Source organism: Geospiza fortis, unplaced genomic scaffold (assembly GCF_000277835.1).
Source record: "Geospiza fortis unplaced genomic scaffold, GeoFor_1.0 scaffold54, whole genome shotgun sequence".
NCBI classification, from domain to species: Eukaryota; Metazoa; Chordata; class Aves; order Passeriformes; family Thraupidae; genus Geospiza; species Geospiza fortis.
The window spans coordinates 6676761-6677309 of NW_005054301.1; positions in this window are offsets into that span (position 1 = coordinate 6676761).

Genomic DNA, 549 nt, shown 5'->3' on the forward strand with positions numbered 1-549 from the left:
TGAGACAGCAGAAACGGCTAGCCATGGAGCAAAGGGAGAGAGCTGGTTTAATTTGGTTGCTAATGAATCTGGTTATAATGTGTGCATACTCCGTAGGCAGAGGAGTCTAGATTTCATTTCTATTAGCACATCTTTTATTATTTTGTGTGTACATATCTGAACACTCAGATATAAAGTTGTTAAAGAAACTGTGTCCATTATTCTCAGATACTGGCAGTACTCAATTTTATTTCGATAAATTGTTTTTTAATTATAAAAATGTATGCAATTATCAGCACTTTGTTGTTCAGCCTTTACAGCATCAGCATGTAACAGACTTTTAAATTCTCTCAAAAGTCTGCATGCACAGAAGTCACCCTCACACACCTACAGCGGATGTTGGCACGAGTGTTATAAAAGCGCGTGAGATTTAAGAAACTGAGAGTGCTAAGATTTGGAGCATTTTCTCCTCTATAGCCTCAGGCTCGCACCCGGTTCTGTCACATGTCGGACTCTGCCGCGCTCCACCTTTCCTGCGTAGTCAGCGCGTTTCCCGCGGCAGCAGCAGGA